Below are 22,029 nucleotides of genomic sequence, written 5' to 3'. Positions count from 1 at the left end.
AAAGTGATAAAGTGTTTGTAGTCTTATTGTACATATTCAATTAATAGGCTAAAACAATTTTTAAGGTTATTTTTTGACTCTCTCTGGTATTACTTATCTTTCCTTTATACGCGTACCATTTGCTATATATGTTACTCCTCCTATTGCCTTTAATGTGTATTGTCCATAGCCTAACGTCTGTTTGCTCTCGTTTAGGTGCAGAATCTGTTTTGTGTTCTGTATATGGATAGGCCTATCTTCCGAATAATAATAATAATAATAATAATAATAATAATAATAATAATAATAATAATAATAATAATAATAATAATAATAATAACAATTTAAGAAAATAAACTGCGAGTATAAACAGTATTATTATGCACTGTAATTTTGGAAGCTGAATTGATTTGAAACGCGTAAAAGTATTGCAGCCTACTCGCCAAACTTAGACGACCCCAGCTCTGAGGAAAGAAGTCAATGGAGTCACATCAACATGCTCTCGATGTTTATATTATGCAGTTGGCCGCTTCCGATAACTGAATTGCTTTATAACAGCGTTGCCAAACATAGACGGCCTCAGCCAGCGTAGATAGGTCAGCTTGTCCTGCCGCAAGAGATAACTACTAACTTCTGAGTTAAAAAACTGGGCTGGGCTAATTCAGAGTCATAATGTGACAACGTTGCATAACTAACAGGCATGCATCCTATATGATTTATTTATTTTTTTTTTAATTAATTTATTTATTTATTTATTTGGATAAGGCACGAGTCAGCGGAGTGATGTGAGTGAGGAACAGTATAAAAAAAATACGCATGTTGTCTTCGTAACGTTCCTTTTTTTACTTTGGTATGGCCTATCACATCTGAGGTAGGCCTAATTACAATTTCATAATTTTCTTAAGTATTTGTTCCATGTTGGATGCTATGAGAAAAATACCGGCGTTCTTAAATGTTGTGATTTGTACTTATATTTCTATCTGTAGATAGTCCCCTAAATTATAGGAATAATCTGATCATATGTAAGGTTTTAAATATAATAGCGGGCACTTGACTTACGTCATTCACCCAAGCGATCTCATCGAGTAGGACGACGTGCCGAAACTGTAGTTCTTTTGCCGCCATTAGTCATTACCCTCGGTGCACCATGGAAGGCAAACTACAAAGCAGCATATGATGATTAAAGGAGCAATGGTGGTATGGTTTAATGCCGGTAGGAGAAACAAGAGTATCCCGTGAAAACCTACCGCCAAGCACATCTTGGTCCACCAGAAATTCCATTTGGACCCTACGGGATTCGAACCCGAGCTCCCAGTGGCTTTCTTTTCAAATATATTAAACCTGTTCTTTGTTAAATGTTGATGACTAGGGACAACTTTGGTTCTGTAGTACTTCGGCGTAGCGTCGTGATTTAAGGCGACATTCATGGGCACGCATTAAGGAATGAGCGCTGGTTCGATTCTTCATGAGAAGGAATTTTCTCATGAAATTCGCCCAATGTGTGGGACTGGTGCCCACCCCGATACGTGATGAATTTGGGGAGCTAAGATAAGTAGCGAAATTCTATTATAAAACAAGCTACAACATCTGGGATTATCATACTGACCACGCGTTACCCTCGTACTGGTTGGATGGTCATTCACCTCTATCGAGGCAGGAAGAAGTGAGATCAGCAATCAACTGCTCATTGGGTCGGCTTTGAGTCTTGACGAGCTGTTGCGCTACGGATTATTTATTTGTTTATTTATTTATTTACGTATTTATTTATTTTTGTATTTCTTTATTTCTGTATTTATTTATTTATGTATTTATTTATTTATGTATTTATTTATTTATGTATTTATTTATTTATTTATTTATTTATTTATTTATTTATTTATTATTTTGACTGTATAAATGATTGAAATGCAGTTAAGCGTAACATTACTATTGTGTGTTTTTATTTTCTCATGTTCTTATGTACCATCCCCTAAAGCAGATATGAAACTCTCTTTAGTTGACCATGACTTTTAGCATGCATATACATTATTACTGATAGAGTAGTTATTACAGTTTCTCAACAGTCGTTAATAACATTAGTTTGAGTTACAAGGCTTGTTTAATAATACAATATGCAAATAAACATGTTACCTACTACGATGTGACGTTAATGTCGAAGCTACTTGTTACAATACATTGCACTGTGTCATTAAATATGTTTAATAGTAGCATTTAATGGCGATGTATAAAATTATTTCAGAAGTGAGATTGCATATATGTTGAAAGATGTTTCAATGAACTTTGCTAGGTGTAAAATATGCCATAAATTAACACTTTTCACTGTCAACATAAACATTTATTCAAATATTTGTTTTTTTTTTGCTCAAAGGTAATGCGTCTCTGTATTCATAGGTGAATACATTAATTTTCATTGCTTTTGAAATAAAAAAAAGCTAGAAATATGTTTTCTAATAGAATCAATTATCTTTGTTTTTTTAAACAAATTTTATGTCGGAAAGGAAGTAAAAAAAGAACTAAATTGTATTAAAATTTTTGTTTGAAATATTTCAAAGAATAACCCCTTAAAATTAATGACATTACTTTTGATTTACCCTGTATACATGTACAATCCTCATGTTTTCTGACTGTGGAGTAACCTTTGATGAGCCGTAGGTATCGGGAGAAACCCAGGGTCAATTACCGTTCTTTTGGCGTTGTTTTGTTCTGTAGCAGCTTTTTTTTTTTTACTGTATTCCCAACTTTACTTTATTTTTATATCAGCAGTGGCGTTTATCATTTGGAGTGTTATTATATACAATACTAATGTTAAGAAAAAAATCTACAAAAGAAATACAAAGAAAACCCAGCACAAAGTTTCCTGGAGTGCTTGAGTAGTGGTATTCTTCTTGGGCGTGTCAACTATTTCAGAAGTACAAGGTCAATATTATATGAAAAGAGGATAAACATTGATAAGTCCTTACGAAAGAAAAATTGGATAATAACACGATCGCTATAATAACACTTCCAAATAACTCTCTTAGGGAAGGTTAGTTGAGTGTCTTCACCCCATACGTTTTCGGTCGTATTTATATACTGTATATAGAGTGAACCGTAAGTAATGTCATTAATGTGCATGAAGTGTATCGTAATAATAAATGACTGAAAGAATTTTAGTTTTGTTTATAATCCTCACTAGCAAATAATTCATTACCTATTTAATTTATTCCCATTCATTTATTATAATAAAATTAATCGCAACAGCACTGCACGTCCGTTTGGCCACTCCTGAGCGTAAACAAATTAGGAAGTAAACACTGCGATTTGCGTTTCATAATAATTGGTGAACATGATTACGCAGTTCTACAGGCCGTTTGGCAGAAAACATGTTTCGCTGTGGGTAAATACCGTCGGCCTTTTGCTGTTCGAATGGGACTGTTGAAGAAATAGTGTGTAGGCCTACATTTCTCCTGGAACGAGCGTGGAAAGATTTTGTATTCGTAGGATGGACAGATAATACAGGCTGGACGGACATCAAGGTTAGAGCATTAGTACACAGCTGATTTACATTATGCAGTTCAGTTTAGTTCGTGGCAATGCAGTACAAATTAGAGCAGCGAATCTCCATTATGATACGAAGAAATCGTACAAAAAGTATCGTGTTATTTTTCCAGCAGTCGACAGTTCCAACGGCTTAAAAGGTAAGCCAATAAATAGATTACATCTGTAATGTAATGTAATATACAAGACGTGAGACGTTACTGTCAAAAGTTGACGAACTGAATCACCGCTATGCATGCTGTTTGTTGTCCATGTCATTTTTCGAATGACGCCATATTGAGAGAAATCAAGAATTTTTCCTGAAATCCTCTTCAAAAGTTGACGAACTGAATCACAGCTATGCATGCTGTTTGTTGTCCATGTCATTTTTCGAATGACGCCATATTGAGAGAAATCACAAATTTTCCCTGAAATCCTATTCAAAAGTTGACGAACTGAATCACCGCTATGCATGCTGTTTGTTGCCAATGTCATTTTTCGAACGGCGTCATATTGAGAGAAATCACGAATTTTCACTGAAATCCTCTTCAAAAGTTGACGAACTGAACCACCACTATGCATGCTGTTTGTTGCCAATGTCATTTTTCGAACGGCGCCATATTCAGAGAAATCACGAATTTTTCCTGAAATCCTCTTCAAAAGATGACGAACTGAATCACCGTAATGCATGCTGTTTGTTGTCTATGACATTTTTCGAACGGCGCCATATTGAGAGAAATCACGAATTTTCCATGAAATCCTCTTCAAAAGATGACGAACTGAATCACCGCTATGCGTGCTGTTTGTTGTCAATGTCATTTTTCGAATGACGTCATATTGAGAGAAATCACGAATTTTTCCTGAAATCCTCTTCAAAAGTTGACGATCTGAATCACCGCTATGCATGCTGTTTGTTGTCCATGAAATTTTTCGAACGGCGCCATATTGAGAGAAATCACGAATTTTCCATGAAATCCTCTTCAAAAAATGACGAACTGAATCACCGTAATGCATGCTGTTTGTTGTCTATGACATTTTTCGAACGGCGCCATATTGAGAGAAATCACGAATTTTCACTGAAATCCTCTTCAAAAGTTGACGAACTGAATCACCGCTATGCATGCTGTTTGTTGCCAATGTCATTTTTCGAACGGCGCCATATTGAGAGAAATCACGAATTTTTCCTGAAATCCTCTTCAAAAGATGACGAACTGAATCACCGTTATGCATGCTGTTTGTTGTCCATGACATTTTTCGAACGGCGCCATATTGAGAGAAATTACGAATTTTCCATGAAATCCTCTTCAAAAGATGACGAACTGAATCACCGCTATGCGTGCTGTTTGTTGTCAATGTCATTTTTCGAATGACGCCATATTGAGAGAAATCAGGAATTTTTCCTGAAATCCTCTTCAAAAGTTGACGAACTGAATCACCGCTATGCATGCTGTTTGTTGCCAATATCATTTTTCGAACGGCGCCATATTGAGAGAAATCACAAATTTTTCCTGAAATCCTCTTCAAAAGTTGACGAACTGAATCACCGCTATGCATGCTTGCTGTCTGTTGCCCATGTCATTTTTCGAACGGCGGCATATTGAGAGAAATCACAAATTTTTCCTAAAATCCTCTCTCATGAACCTTGTCCTTGAATCTACAACTCGGAACACTCAGCTTTATTTTATTCCCGGAAGAAGTCATGTTAATGAAATATTATATACTTTTTTAACTTCTCCTTTAACTGTCTGCATTTACAACACTACTTGTTATTTGATGGATAATGAACATACTAAACCTTTTTATGAACTACTAACAGCATTTAATACCTTATCACTTTAATAACCTACTATTTTTTAAATTCTATAATGACACTGATTATAATACAAAAATAGCTATTTTAGACTGCATGAACATAAACAAAATGTATTACATGCGTATGCTTAAAAAGTGAAATGGAATCAAATATCTCATTTACTGGGATGCATGTATGTATGTATGTATGTATTTATTTACACTGCAAGTGGGCAAGCACCCGGTGGCAGTGGTACACATAATATAAACAATAAACAATAAAACTACAATACAATTAGATACACAATACAATTAGAATACACAATACAATTATACACAATAATTACAATTAATAATAATAATACATAAAATAGCCTAATTAATAAGCGAACCTAATTTTACATTACAATCTACATATGTATAGGCCATACATAAGTTTCACATTGGTACTGATAATAATATGATCTTTCACTTTACTCTCATCTCACTCACTGTGCTGGCACTATGACACATTTCACTGACACTTTAGAAGACATTTCACTGACACTATATAATACAGTTCACTGACACTATAGAACACATTTCATTGGCACTATAAATTATCACAGATCGAAACTATTCACTGCACTGTAAAACCATAACTTCACTGACTCACCACGCTTCACTGATAAAACAGTTCAAATAAGACAGACAATTACACCCTTATTCATACTTATAAACATAACTACATTTAAACTAAACATTTTTAGTCTAAGACCCTCTTACAAGCTATTTTTAAATAATTTACAATTCAAACCAAGGGAATAACTCGTCAGGCTAAATAAATGCATGTCACCTTAATTTTAATTTACACTTTATACACAACTTTTTAAGTTATTCTTGAATCTCCTTAAGGAAGGACAGTCCTCAAATACCGCTACAGGTAAATCATTCCAATCATTCATAGTTCTATTTAAAAATGAGAATTTACCTACATCTGATGATAAGAAAATTCTTTTTGTACCAAATCCATAAAATAAAATTTTATCATCTTATTCGAGGACATAGCGAATTATAACTTATATCTTAATTCAAGACAACACATGATTAGGAGAAATATCATTGGTAGCGAGGTAAGAACGATTTAATTGCTGCCAGACGCGTAAGCATATAATGAAACAGTGTTTGTAATATTTTTGATGCCAATTGTTTCTTGCATACTTGAAATTCGGTGTTTTTTTCAAAATAAAATTATAAATTATAATTTACTCAGTATTTGACGTACACTGAGTGTTCAGAAGAATTTGAGATGTAATTCCCATACTAATACTCATATTCTACATAACCTGTAATATAAATACGACATTTATGTTAAGGACAATACCATCATCTTTTATTTTCTTAGTAAGTTCCTCGAATTACTCATTTGAATTTCTGAATCAATTATTTTCTCTGTAGTGATTTCTTCTCTCCGTTTGTAAATGGTATTCCACAATTTCCAGTTATGAAGGACACAATTTTTTTATTGTTAACAACACTTGATCATCTGGATATAATATTGTTGGACCCTATCTTTAGAAAAATCATGTATCATATTATTGTTACTGGAGTTGAACAGCATATGTTGATGATAGAATTGCGTGAAAGGGCTGTGTGAAATAACGAAGTTGGACGTGTTCCTCTTGGGAATTCCCAATGTCGTGTTTAGTTCAGCATTTTCCTCACATCTGTTACTTGCGGTTTATGAAATCATTAACAACATCTTCTTTGTTTTTCATAAGCACAGTGAATGCATCACAAACTACTGTAGTTCTCCCAAAGAAAGCTGCTAGATTTTTTTTTACATTAATTCTAAACTCTAGGTTTCTTTAAGAAATTCTAAATATGTTACATCTAGATCTACAAAACGTAAGTGATTAGATCTAGGTGAAGTAAGATCAGATGAAAAAATGAACTCCTAAAACACGTTAAATAAACACAGTACTAAATTATTACAAGTCATTCAAGTATGAAGTTACAGAACAACGATACAGTAATACTATACCCTCCGTACCTCTTTTTTCTTTCCTTTATTAATCTTTTTTAAACCTTGATGCGTATTTGCTATGTCCGTATCAGGAACTTTTCAATACCTGACCTAACTTTAGACGCACACATGACGGTATTTCCAGCACAACTCATGATCTTCGCCTAAGAAAACACAGAACAACATATTGATGACATACAAACATTTATGCCCTAGGTGAATTCGAACTCAAAACCACGTCATCCAGATTTATGGAGCACACCAAAGACAGTGGTGTATAGTATGGTTGGTTGATATGATAATATTTACATTTATTTTATGTATGTTCATTTATGTTGATATGCAATTCGAAGGACCTGTTGTCTTATAGAAAGGATATTTAAATGAATAATATTCTTAGTTTTGAAAGTTTCTCATACTCGTAGAAGGGTTATGGCGTGGGATCGGCATGGCGTCAAAAGTTTACTCAGACAATACAGATAGCGTCAATCTTTCGTGTCCTAATAGGAATAGGTGGTCTGGGTTCGAATCCCAATCGGGACAAGTTATCTAGTTGAGGTTATTTCCGGGGTTTTCCCTCAACCCAATATGAGCAAATGTTGGGTAACTATCGGTGCTGGACCTCGGACTCATTTCACCGGTGTTATCACCTTCTTCTCATTCAGACGCTAAATAATCTAAGATGTTGATACAGCGTCGTAAAATAATCTACTAAAAAGTATAAATTCGAAACTAAGATCGTTTATTGCACGCTGCTTTAAAGCGACGCATCTTAACCGTTGTGTCAACTGCTATCGGTTTATGAAAATTATTAATTAATTAATTTATTTATTTGTTTGTTTATTTATTTATTTATTTATTTATTTATTTATTTATTTATTTATTTATTTATTTACACTTGAGCTACATTAGACATTGCAGCCCGAAAGAGCAGAAGCTCGTGCTCGGGCGCAGTTCAGATCAATTATATAAAATATATCACAAAATTAAGAAAGTTCATTGAGCACAATAACATTAATAAGTGGTAAAATACATACAGCATGTAATAATAGGGTCTTTATACAAATAGAAAATACAAGAGTACATGAATATTAGAGGGTCAATTTTTAACTCAATTAGCTTAAACAATTAAATAATTAATCTGATTTGTTTCTTAAATCTATGTTTGTTAAGTGTACTTAGCTCAGGGTAAGCTCTAATTAATGCATTATATATTTTGGGTCCAAAATTTCTGCTGTATTTTAATCCAGCAATTGTGTGGCATTTGGGAGTATTTAGAAAGGAACAGTAGTTTTGTTTCGTATGGTATTCATGAGGATCAAAGATACTTTCTTAACACTCGACATACAAGTAAGTATGCAAAATTAAACTAAAATTATCCGTACATCAATTCAAATCATGTAATTTATTGCCTCTGAAAGTCGTCACTTTTTATTATGTTACATGGTATACGCCAAAACAAACAATACTGAAATTATCGCTCATCTGCTATCTGTGTTTCCCTAGCAACCAAACATTTATTTATTATACATTTTGAATGCACAACTTTTAACACTAGGTCTATATCACTTCGGAAAGTAGTGTCTTTCACGTGTTAAATTCTATATTACCTTGTTAACGTGTTTCAGCCTGCTATTGGTCATCTTCAGAACTGGTCGTTGCCGGTCTTGGCGCCTTTTGTAACACACCCGCATAGGAAACACAACAAAAGGCACCAAGACCGGCAACAACCAGTTCTGAAGATGGCCAATAGCAGGCCGAAACATGTTAACAAGGTAATATAGAATTTAACACGTGAAAGACACCAATACCTTTTCCGAAATGTATTTATTTTATATGGTAGCTTGACGTATTGTATATTCAGTGGTGGGATTAGAGCTGCAATTATTGTTCTCACAACAGAGGAGAAGGTGTTTATCGTCTAGAATTATTTCCGGTCATATGGAATGGGGCGTCAGAATGGGCCGAGCTTGCGCCACGTTAAAGAGCAGTACCAGGAGCGATTTAACAATGCGGCACCAAATAACACAACAATGTCAGCTGTCGTCAAGAAGTTCCGTTGTACGGAATCCGTCTTATGTCACCTTGCATGTTATAACGACTTATCTTGATTTTCAGAGTTTGTTTGTAATTTCAGTTCTCCATGTGACCGGAAATAATGCTCGACGATAAACACCTTCCCCTCTATTGTGAGAACCTTAATTGCAGCACTAACCCCAACACTGAATATACAATATGTCAAGCTGTCATATAACATAAGTAAATACTTGGTTGCTGGGGAAGCATGGACAGCAGACGAGCGATATTTTCAGTGCTGTTTGTTTTGGCGCATACTGTTCTTTGTTTTCATTGAGTTTCTTTGCCTCGTGAAAACACAATTAATTATCTTCGACAACTTTAGGCGATGTGCTACTGAAAATAGTCTATTTTGAAAAAATTTATCATTTTTTTTTATTTTCGCGCTAAAAATGTACGGTTTCACGAACATTTTATCTCAATACCCTAATTATAAGTATACTTTTATGTAATTGGTAGAAGTTGTGTTAATGTACGAGTTATGTGTAACCAAAATTTTAAATTTAATTATCTCAAAAAATGAATTTTCTACGTTTTCAACAACAAGTATTCATTTTATTTCTCAGTGGTTAAAGCTAGAGTGATGAAACTTGGCATACTTATTCATTAATATCTCTCTTGTGAAATGAAGCATTTTATTGGCTGTATTCAGCATACTTTTATTGCTAGAGAATTATACGTAAAACAGTATTAATTTTTATTCATGTTTGAACATTGAAGAAATATATATATTTTTTTACAAATGAACAAATTCGAGTAGGACATTACTAATGCTATATTGTACAATATGCAGCGTTATTTAAGAAAAAATTAGATTTAAAAATAGATTTAAAAATAATATATATATTTTTTTAGAAATAGCATTTTCATTCAGAAAATTAAAAAAAAATACAAAATAAGTTTAATTTTTTAAAAGTTGTTTATGAGAAAAGATAGAAATTTATGTGTAATTATAATATTTATATGCATATCCATTAAGAATGTCTACTTTCTTGAAATTTCAGTAGCACGAAATAATTTCTCATATATCATAAATGTATTGTTCCCCTTATATGGATTATGACTAAGGCCTATTAGAAATTTCACGCCTATTAGAAATTTCACTAATTTTGGTCAATATGCTTCATGAAACTCTTTTAGAATTTAACTTTATAACCATGTTGAGTTCGGTAAGTTGTATGAGTGATCAGAATTTATTAGTATTAGGCCGTCAAAACTTATCTAATTGTATTACAAAACCACAATATTTTTATTTTAGCATATCGATAAATGTTTTCGGTTTAATTAAACCATCATCAGATCTTTCGTAAACCCCTTAAAATTATGAACAAGTTGTTACATTGTAAACAATCAGTGACAATGTCTTTTCATTGATTGTTCACAATGTAACAACTTGTTCATAATTTTAAGGGGATTACGAAAGATCTGATGATGATTTAATTAAACCAAAAACATTTATCGATATGCTAAAATAAAGATATTGTGATTTTGTAATACAATTCAATAAGTTTTGACGGTCTATTAGTAATGAACTTTGATTACTCTTTCAGAATTAACAAATTTAAATAATCAAAGAAATTTTGATGTATGAATGAACTTCAAAGTTTTGAGATACCGATATACAGGGAATAAATAAATAATTTGAGTGTAGGGAATTAAGGTTACTTGTGACGAAACTTACAAATGTATTTGTTAGCATATTTTACAAGATTTTATTCTGTAAATATGTTTTCACTGGAAAAATTCTCTACCTAATAATAGACTCAATAAATGCATTAGAATGACTGGCATTACTGTGTGGTCACCAGCTGATTCGCCGTAATATTTACTCTGCTTATGCGTAGTAGGTAACAAAAGTGCCGATAAATTATTGTATACATTGTACGCAGACTTGCTTTCGCATTATAAATGGATCTGTTTTTACTCTGTACTATCAGTACAATAATTAGCTTCAACATATTGACAGAATGAATGATGACGGATTACCCAGAATTGCTTTCCATTATAGACTTAACGGACAAAACAAAGAACGCTAGAATGTGGAAGACCGAAAAGAAGCTAAATGGAAAAGGATGTTTGAGTTTTATGAACATTTTATTTAAAGAGTCCCGAATGATCTTCTGTAAGTGACGATGATTATGATGAAATGTAAACAGAAAAATATTTAAAAATATTTCTATCTTTAGTTGGCTTTCTACGATTTTAATAATTACTATTCGGTTCTGTTTCTGAAATTTAGAGCTGAGAAGTTTAGTTGTAATTGAACGGTGTTGAATGTGAACCAAGTTTCTTTAATTTAGGACCACTTCTCCAAAATGAATTAAAGGAAAATTTTTATAATTCTGCCACGAGCACATAGACTTACATAAAAGCAAACAAACAAACAAACATACAAAGTATTATATATATAATAATAATACAGATTGGAACACGGAAGAGTAGGGTCTATCTATTTTAGAAATGAAATAACTTTTCTATGAATAAATGAAACTTTAATTTATATTAAAATACAGCTATAACTCCAGGATTATCATTGTCATGTTTCAAAAGTAATGCACGCAAGGTGTCTACCATTGTTTGCAATACATTGTATTAGTCACCTTTCGAAGTTGTTTCTTGTGTTATGTAATAGTTCTGCTTTGATACTTTCAATTTCCTCTCTAATTCTATCCTTCAGATGTTCAGTCATATTTACTGTATACGCTGAGAATACACCCTTTCCTTAAGGTATCCCCACTAAGAAAAGTCAGCTTGCGACAGATCAGGGAATCTTGGGGGCCATGTCATATTTCCAAACTGGAAGATCAAGCGACTCCCAAACATGTCACGAAGAACTGTCATGCTCTGTCTTGCAGTATAATTCGTGGCACCATCCTACTGAAAGCACACGTTGTTCTCTTCAAGTTGAGACTTAGAGAAGTTCTGGATCATTTCGTCATAGAGCTCAGAATTAACATTGATAGCATATCTTACATCTTTCTCGAAAAAGCAGGGACGGATAATGCCTTCTGCACCGATAGAGCACCAAATAGTAACTTTTACCGAATACAGTGATTTTCCATAGGGATTCCTAGTGTTCCTATTTGAACCAGTAACCAAAGTTGCGCTTGTTCAGAAACTCAGATATGTCAAAAATTGGACTCATCAGACATAAAAAAATTACGTCAAGTATCAAGGGATATTGGATTAATTCCTGCTTGCCGGCAAACATGCAAAAGATTCAATTTGTCATGGCATATTTTATGACTATTCAGTTCTTGCACAACTTGCATTTTATAGAGATGAAACAAAAGGTCGAAATGCATTATACGCTTTAGACTGCGATTAGTTAAATACAGACGTGCGTGCATGTCATGGTGTTCAACGAGTTGAACCGTTCGTCCAACGAAGCGACCAAAACCATAGAATAATAGCATACGACCAAATAATCACACAGCAACTTCTCCATTTAAACACATATGTGGAAGAGCATACTCCGTATATTTCCAAGTTTTTCTGCATTTTTCACATTTTGGTGACAGGATAGTGTCAAAAACAAAAAGTTGACAATGTGATTGTTATATTATTACGATGTACCGAAGTACATATGATATTTCCGTGCAGAAATCCTACGTCATCTTATGATGAAGGATGAGTGGAACGGAGTGATTTAAGACGGCGCTTATTCCGTCGGATCCCGGCCACTTAGTCACTCATAACGAGTGCACCTCTGCACAAGTGTGGACGTTGTGCCACTGTCAAACATTTATGACGCAGTGCATGAGGAAGGCCACTAGAGGGAATCCAAGAGGTGGAACTTAAACTGAGATGATTCGATCCGACATCGGGATGGGAATCCGTTGTGGCTTAGTGGATACAGCGTCAGCACGTAGAGCTGGAAACCCGGGTTCAAATCCCGGTACCGGAGAGAATTTTTCTCCTCTCCACTTATTTTTTATCAAATGTGATTTTTGTTCTGGGAGTTGAGAAGTATTCCCTTCTAGCCTAGGCCTTTATATAATTATACGATTGACATTATGAACCACATTCACACCTTTTTTTTTTTTTTTTTTCGAAATCTTAATCAACTCAAAAACGTTTCTGGTCCTTTCACGAGCTTGCATGTACAAATAGCCCTCAACACGGTCCTCGACAAACGATAACATTCTCGCGACTGATTTAAATTAGGTTTTCCTTGTGAACGAAAAAAGACAACTTATCCTAAGTGGCCAGTCGTCCGCGATCTAACGCGTCACATTGTTTTTGCCAGTGGACGAAGAAAGACTTCGTTGTAATGAAGTTCTCAAGAGTATACACAATTTTCAGAGTCCAGTCGTCTTTACATTAAGCACTGAACCTAATTATTGTTAATTTTCTTCCGAGAAAAGAATAATTTTTTAGAGTTGGAACTGGTTTTCTGTGTCAGTTATCTCCAAATTGTCGTTGAGACGACCGTTACACATGCACTATACTCACGTGTTATGTAACATTCAACTGTAAATACATGAGGTTGAGTACTCCAATCTGTCATGTTACTAAATCCGAAAAATTTACGAACGCAACAATAACTATAACGTTATCTACATTGTTTTATTTAACCAGTGGTATCAAATTTAATGCATGTATGAGGTGCGTGTGTGTATGTGCGCGCATTAAATGTGAGGTGACACCCTCATGTCTTAAACACTTTGTCGGCCTCGGTAGCGAACTTGGTATAGCGCTGGCCTTCTGTGGTCGACGTTGAGGGTTCGATCCCGGCTCAGGTCGATGGCACTTAAGTGCGCTTAAATGCGACAGGCTCATGTCAATAGATTTACTTGCATGTAAAAGAACTCTTGCGGGACAAAATTCCGGCACACCGGCGACGCTGATAAAACCTCGGTAGTTGCGAGCGTCGTTAAATAAACCATATTTTTTTCTTAGACACCTTACTAATTAACAACAAAGGAAAGGATATATACATCTTGATTACACAACTTTTAACACTATATCACTTCGGAATACGTATTATATGTCTTTCTCGTGTTAAATTCTATCGTACCTGGTTAACATGTTTCGGTATGTTATTGACCTTCTTCAGAACTTCTGACAGACCGAAACATGTTAACCAGGTACGATAGAATTTAACATGAGAAAGACATATAATACATATTCTAAAGGAAAGGAGATTCGAGTCCGGACGTAAGATATTATAAGATAATAATATTATCTTGCAAGAATTACTTTGATTGTAGGGCAGATTTTCTCCAAGCACTTCGGTTTCCCCTACCATTCCCATTATTTCACAATATAATTTCTAAATAGCTTCTCAATTAGAAAAGAAACATTTTAGAATCACCAGCTTTATTAAGCATTGGAAATTTATCAGACCTTCTCAAGAAATGCTCTTTCCTTTTACTGTAAATTGTAAATGCAAATTCAGAATGCTATTCTCATATATATTTTTTCAATTACAATCTTGTTCCGTTCAATCTTAGTAGAAGGCTAGATTCAAAATTGGACAGGCAAATGCAACACCGAAACCTTCTGCCAAGGACATTTAAAACATTATTTAAAGTGAATTAATTAAATAAAATAAATCAGTTCTCCTTTGGCTGCTGAAAGCAGGGCAATCTCTTTCTGGCGAAAGTTTTAATATTGGGTAATCTTAAGAATTTTGCGGTGATGAAGTTGACGTAGAACATTTTCTCTTACGATATTTACCCTGCTAAACACTTGTCTATTTCTTTATTGTAAAAATCGTACCGCCACAATCATACATTTAATTTCCTCTTCACCTTCAAAGACTACGTACAGAGAATGCTAACCGAACATGTAACAAGTATTGTAACATAATATTCAGTAGAAGCATTAGACTGTGATGCTCGAGGAACGAGAGTGAAAGGTAGATTCACACTATACAGTACAAGTAATTTGGCAATTGTATATTTACACACATTTGCATCCTTGGGATATTATTAACGACTTTTAAAAAGGTTTTTAATTCATCTATAAATAATTAGAGCATGTAGTAGTAAGATTCTACTTGCAGCATAACTTTCACTATAAAACATATTTAGTTGCGTAGAAAATGATCTTATTTCTGAAATACCCTTGAGCCTTCGTCTGTCTGTCTGTCTTTCTGTCTTCATATCTGTCTATCCTTCCAACTGTCGTCTATCTGATTGTCTTATCCTTTTTTTTTAAAGTTGGTTATTTAACGACGCTGTATCAACTACTAGGTTATTTAGCGTCGATGAGATTGGTGATAGCGAGATGGTATTTGGCGAGATGAGGCCGAGGATTCGCCATAGATTACCTGACATTAACCTTACGGTTGGGGAAAACCTCGGAAAAGACCCAACTAGGTAATCAGCCCAAGCGGGGATCGAACCCGCGCCCGAACGCAACATCAGATCGGCAGGCAAGCGCCTTAACCGACTGAGCCACGCCGGTGGCTTTGTCTTATCCTTTCTTACTATATCCTATATCTTTTTTTTTTATCTTATATTGTCTTGTTTTCCATGTATTGTGGGTCCCTATCACCACGGTATGGCGCGTCCTAACGTTGCGGATCGAGGAGATGGTCTCTAGATATGGAGGGTAGCTGTGAATATATTGAATAAGCAGTCGCGGATAGCCTATGAGGGGTGCTCCTCCAGCTTGGGGGTTGGGCGAAGGGCTAACAACCCTTCACCGTAAAAAACAGCTTGTTACGAATCCTTCAACTCTCACTTTGAGAGAGGAACAGAGACTACGGGTGTTTGAGAATAAGATTCTTAGGAAAATATTTGGGGCTAAGAGGGATGAAGTTACAGGAGAATGGAGAAAGTTACACAACACAGAACTGCACGCATTGTATTCTTCACCTGACATAATTAGGAATATTAAATCCAGACGTTTGAGATGGGCAAGGCATGTAGCACGTATGGGCGCATCCAGAAATGCATATAGAGTGTTAGTTGGGAGGCAGGAGGGAAAAAGACCTTTAGGGAGGCCGAGACGTAGATGGGAGGATAATATTAAAATGGACTTGAGGGAGGTGGGATATGATGATAGAGAATGGATTAATTTTTCTCAGGATAGGGACCAATGGCGGGCTTATGTGAGGGCGGCAATGAACCTCCGGGTTCCTTAAAAGCCATTAAGTAAGTAAGTAAGTAAGTAAGTAAGGTCTTATTTTATCCTAGCTTAACTTACCACTTCTTATCTTATTTTTTCCGTCCTATCTTATCAATTGTATCTTTTTATATAGGCCTATTTCGTCTTACCTTATCTTATCTTATCCGTCTTTGTGCCTATGTAGCTGTCTGCCTGTCCTGCTTTCTCCTGTCGCATCTTGTTGCTCTTTACTTACTTGTTAATTAATTAATTCATTAATTTGTCCATTTTCTGTTTTTTTTTCTTTTCCCTGTTTTCATTTTCGTCCTTCTGTCCGTCTTTACTCCTTTGAGCATTTTTTTTATTTATGAGGTTCAATTTTTTTTTTTTTTCATTCCTTTGTATAATAAATTTTAGAATTACATTCTACACAGATACAGAAACTCAAGACGTCAAAATAAATACAGGAAATCAGACATAAACAAATTAGTAACAAATATCAATGTCTTAAACGGAATTGTAACTCACAAAGCAGTCATAGTTGCGCTTTATCGATATAGTACTCCAAAACTGGTTTGATCTGGATCTGTTCTTGCTCAGACGTATAAGTGTATCCGCTTATGCTTCAATCAAGTATTTGTCGATATGTTATATGATTGTATGCGGCCTTCAAATTCCTCATCTTGGCGTGCGAAACGTAATTACGCTCTGAATTGCCTTTACGCAGAGAAAAAAACATTGATTCCTCACACTCACCTCTTCAGTTTGTCGTTTGTATTAGCCCCACCCTCATGTGTTTCGTATTTTATTATTATTATTACTACTATAATAGCCAATTTTGTAAGCTAATTGTATTTTGTATGTTAAGAAGTTACTGTATTGAATTGCTCGCGGTATATATAACGATTGAAATTGGAATGGTATATTAATCTAGATGAGCTCTGTGATGATGGTTGTATTGTCAAAGATTCTCTGCAATTTCTAAACAATGATGTTAAACTGGTTGGTAGTAAATGGATTAGAGTCTAGAAGTGAAGAACATTACATGTTCCGCATATTTAGTAGATGCTTTTGAGTCTCAAGAAAGCAGCAAAATAGTACAACGTGGTCCGTTGTTGTGACGAGAAACCAAGGCCCCCCATACCGGTAAGGCATTATGTCACAAACACGTCCACGTCTGAGTATTTCTGACAAAATAAATATTATTCACGCCTTGAAAACGGCGCAAGTATTAAGTATATTGTTGGAGAGACTAAGGTAATATTTATTTGTTTACTTTATTTATTTTTTGTTTATTTTATTTATTTATTTGATCTTTTAGAGAGATATAATCTAAGAAATAAAATTAATTTGTATTAACGTTGTATCAGATCACTTTTTATAATGAATAACAACTCCTAAATAACCATTCCCTTAAGATCGATTTTTTACTATCCCATGCTCTAACCATACAAGATGCTTGCCGATTGCAGGGGACTTGCTACTATGCGTGTTATATCTAGTAGGTAAATAAAGGCTTTCTACTATATCGACGGAGCAGTGTAATTTTAAATTCGATACAGCATAGGAAAATGAAACAATGTATACAATGAAAATCTGTTTATTAAAACTGGATACAAAAATAGTACTAATATTTACATGCTAAGATATTTTCATTTTTTCTGTCCCTTACACTGGTCTAATATATCTTGAAACTCTTCATTCTGTAATATTGCAGTGTGAGATCACTAGCACATTCGTTATTTTGTTGAACCATTTTGGAGTCACTTTTCACTTTGTACATCTCACTTAGCATGTCACTAATATTTAAGTGAACATAGGTATCTTTGATTTTTAATTTAGTCTTGGTACAGTTGAAATTCAAATTTGGCAAACGTCTCATTATTGAAAGAAAATTTAATCCCGATATAAAAAGGCGAAGATTCCACCATCACAGCAGATGCTGGTCTCTTGTCAAGCATTTCAAAAGAATGAAAGTATTAGGGTACACTAATAATATTATGATAGTTCTTTTTGAGAATTTTTTACAATTTTACTGAGCGGGAGGAAGATTGGTTTTTTGCGTCAACGTATTAAGGGAATGTTCGTGGACAAGTTTCTGCACAAAACCGGTCCTTCTCTCGCTCAGTAAAATTGTAAAAAATTCTCAAAAAGTACTATCATAATATTATTAGTATCACAATATGACCAACCTTTACCCTACAACGGGTGTACGCCTAGAAAAAGGTTTCACTTCGTACGGCATCATCCGGAACAATTTGCAAGTAACAGTCCACTTGGCGGTGATTCAGCACGTCAGCTTTCGGCATTAAAATCTTGGGACTGATAAGCCTATATTACATTCCAGATGCAATTTATTGGCTTACCTTCTAATAAGTACTACAACTGTCGACCATCCTCTCTAATCCTCTCTAAAAGATTTCTAGACACGCTGGATTTCGTCTACATCTATGGAATTGAACCCTAGGTATATGGTTCGTTGCATCCAAATTGTGAACGACTGTTGTCTTTAAAGGCTTTAGTTTTAACAATTTCGTCGCTTTCCAAGCAGATGTCTTGACTGCCTGTTGAGCTAACTTTCTTAATGATGTCATGAGATACTGTTCTAGCCTATAGCCTACGTTATCTAGAGCTCTTCAATTAGAATTTGATTTATACGTCTGCTTTTTCATTTAAAATCAACAGGTTTCCTCTCACGTTTTTCACTACATTCTGGATTGTTGAGTCACATGACTGTGGAACAGCAGAATATTCTAGTAGAAATATAGCAGGATAATTTTTGTACGATTACTTTGTGAAGATTCGTGTTCTAATATGTGCTGATTTGCCACGAACTAAACTGAATTGCACTGAATGAAAGTCAGCTGTATACTAATGCTCAACCTTGACATCCCTTCATTCTGTGTTATCTGTGTACCACGCTCTGTCCAGGAGAAATGCGTACACTATTTCGTCGATAGTCGCGTTGGATCTATAACAGTAAGTGACCGATACTATTTATTTGAACGAAACCTGTTCTCTGGCGAAAGCTCTGTATTGTGCCATTCACACAGTCGTCAAATTTTGTTGCGATTATTATTTAAAATTTTTAACATATTTTCATATTGATATATAACTTTATTTGCAGATTTGAGATTTAATTTTATTTAATCTCTGTGCGTTTTAATTATTGTTGTAATACTGTATTTTATTTTGGATTATTTCAATATGAGCGGTCACGAGAACACACACTTTCTCCAACACAAGAAATCGACTTTTCATGGAAACAATTTTGCGAAGAGGGAACAGAAAAAAAAACTGCTTCAGCCCTTTGTCTACTTCGGCAATAAGGTGGACAGCTTCAATATATGTTTGTGGAAGAAAATGGTTAAATATACTGCAGAATGATACAATTACGAGTATGAATCGACTTCTCGAAATAACTTCTTAAACTCCAATATATCAGAAGATTATGGAAGGCAGAAGCAATTACATACGACCTTCAGTCCAGAAGGTTGCAGAAAATTGTGGTCATTCTATTGCTAATGTTGTGGTCAGAAAAAAGGATGCCAAACAACAGGGCATGTCTCATTTGATCTATTGCATAGTTATAAAGATAAGTCATCCCAGTATAGTTTGTGAAATGAAGGAGACTCTACTCATTTTCTAGCCAGGAGGAAATCGAGAGAAAAAGATTTTGTTTTTAGTCACTGTGCTGTCTATGTTATTAATTTCGAGATTATAACAAATGTTTATCCGAGTTCTGTATGGCATATGACTGGCCCATGACGTCACTGGTTAGCGAAGTGATAAGGAACTATTTCTATGTCAACGCTTCAATTTATAGCTTTTCATATTTCGCAATACTGTCCTTCTAGCCTGTCTTATTGATTATGCGAAACACATCCGAACAGAATAGTAGGGATTTGTAGAGATAGAGGGATGCTTATTTATCTGTGTAATTGAAGGGTTCAGAGCCATAGTGGCCAAGCGTCATTTATTAAAAACGGAGAAAGCAAGTGTTAAAGTTAAGTGAATACCATAGTTTAATGAAAATTGATATATCATTTAGTTTGAATGTGTATACAGTACTTTATATTACTTGCTATATTTTTCCATTGAATTGTGGTGATAACTTCATTTTAACCCTTGTTTTCTACGGTTTTAGTAAATGGCGCTTGGCCCACTGTGGTTCTGAACCCTTCAATTATTGGGACAAAAACCTAGAATAAAATCATAAGTAACGGCTAAAGGGGATGATCGTACTGATTACATGTTACCCCTATACTGGTTGAATGATCGTTCACCTTTTCTGAGACAATGCTGACATGAGACCAGCTGCCAGGTCGGATTTGGTACTCCATGGACTGTCGCGTTACGGATTTATTAATTTTTAAGGGAAATAATTATGTGTCAGAGTGAGTCGTAATTATGTACTATAACGTATTACAGAGTATTCTATACACCATAACAAACATACTTCGTCATATAAACGTATAGCCGATACTGCATTCTTATGTAGATATAGCAACATTGTATTATTTCAAAGCTAATCAACCAATTACCCGTAGCTAAAATCGGAACTAATATTCGGTGTTGTTTTGTTAGTTCCAATTTTAGCCACGGGTAATAGGTAGACTAGCTTTGAAATAACGCAATGTTGTCATATCTTGGTAACAATCCAGTATCGGCTATACGTTTATATGACAAAATATGTTTGTTTTCATGTATAGAATACTCTGCAATACTTTACAGTACATAATTATGACTCATTCTGAATAATGATTACCTCTAGAAAATCATTTTTCGAGTTCGAATCCAACCAAAGATATAAGTATTTAATTTTTGTGAAGTACATTAGCTTAGTGAAAGCTGTGAAAGCTCTACATTATGCTGATATTATGTCATGGAGGCATAATGTAAGTAAAATCGTGGAAACCATGATGAATTTCGACACTTAAGTTAGAACAGGGACTTAGACAAAAGTTTTTATACCATTTTTTTAAAACCTTGCTAACAAGAGCGTCTTTCGGATTATCGGAAATTATAGCGGATGTTGTGTAAGGGATGTATTGTATAACACATCCTCCGGAAGAAAACATTGTCATCGAACTTCACTTGTCAACGTATCTTTTCATTTAGGTTGGGTTACGAACTTTTTTCGCTATAACAAATGTGTATTTGACAAGTGAGAGAGTTCAGATATACGTTTAGTCGAAACCGCTGAATATTTATATTTTTAAATAACTTCTACACACATTTACTAGTTTTTAAACGAAATTGAATGTTTAGTTATTTTGGCACACTTTATTTTGCAGGCGTTATTTAATGATAATGATGATGATAATGATGATGATAATGATGATGATAATAATAATAATAATAATAATAATAATAATAATAATAATAATAATACTTACTTACTTACAAATGGCTTTTAAGGAACCCGAAGGTTCATTGTCGCCCTCACATAAGCCCGCCATTGGTCCCTATCCTGTGCAAGATTAATCCAGTCTCTATCATCATATCCCACCTCCCTCAAATCCATTTTAATATTATCCTCCCATCTACGTCTCGGCCTCCCTAAAGGTCTTTTTCCCTCCGATCTCCCAACTAATACTTTA

Source organism: Periplaneta americana, chromosome 9, assembly GCF_040183065.1.
Source record: "Periplaneta americana isolate PAMFEO1 chromosome 9, P.americana_PAMFEO1_priV1, whole genome shotgun sequence".
NCBI lineage: Eukaryota > Metazoa > Arthropoda > Insecta > Blattodea > Blattidae > Periplaneta > Periplaneta americana.
Note: the sequence above shows the minus strand (reverse complement) of the source record.